General features: G+C 26.2%; 1 protein-coding gene across 4 annotated transcripts in view; it reads left to right on the top strand.

Annotated features, from left to right (window-relative positions):
- The window catches only part of LOC116850350 (leucine-rich repeat-containing G-protein coupled receptor 4-like), a 23216-nt gene that overhangs the window by 11054 nt on the left and 11502 nt on the right, over positions 1-660 (top strand). The window lies entirely within an intron of this gene.

Below are 660 nucleotides of genomic sequence, written 5' to 3'. Positions count from 1 at the left end.
TTTTGTGTGTGCGTGTGAAATTTTATTTAACTTTTTCCAAAATTTTTACTTTTGTATGTTTACTAAATAAACTTTTAAAAACTATTTTTTCATAATTTTGTGTAATTATCAAAAAATAAAATCACTAGATGTAGTGTTCATACATGTAAAGTAGTTATAATATTTATTGTGTATGAAATTAATTTCACTTGGCGTAAACCGTTTGATATCATTTCTTTTTGTAAGAATTTTGTCAATAACTTTTTTTATAATATTTTTTCAAAATGAAACAAAGCGCATGCACTTGGCTTCATTTTTTACCTTTTTTTTTAAGAGGTAATTTTTGTACGTATTCTTATAACGTTAAAAAATATAATGATATATTTGTCGGTTAATGTTTCAAAGGACAGCTATGTGAACCTGGCACCCGACTTTTGAAAAAATAATTTTTTTCTACGTAAAAAGTTAGCATTTTGTTTGTAGTTGTTTGTAGTAACAATAATTTCGTTTGTAGTTCCATCCATTAAAAATTATAGAAATTTAAAAAAATGAGTAGCACCCCACTTTGAGATATCTCAAATCTGCAAGCGGGTGACGTTTCTAAATCGTTTGTAGTTGTTTGTAGTGATTTTCGTTTCGTTTGTAGTCGAACCGTTCAAAAGTTACAACAATTTAACAAAA

This window comes from Odontomachus brunneus, unplaced genomic scaffold, assembly GCF_010583005.1.
Source record: "Odontomachus brunneus isolate Ranch 3 - 2012 unplaced genomic scaffold, Obru_v1 Obru_scaffold_143, whole genome shotgun sequence".
NCBI classification, from domain to species: domain Eukaryota; kingdom Metazoa; phylum Arthropoda; class Insecta; order Hymenoptera; family Formicidae; genus Odontomachus; species Odontomachus brunneus.
Note: the sequence above shows the minus strand (reverse complement) of the source record. Positions and strands in the feature narration are given on the sequence as shown.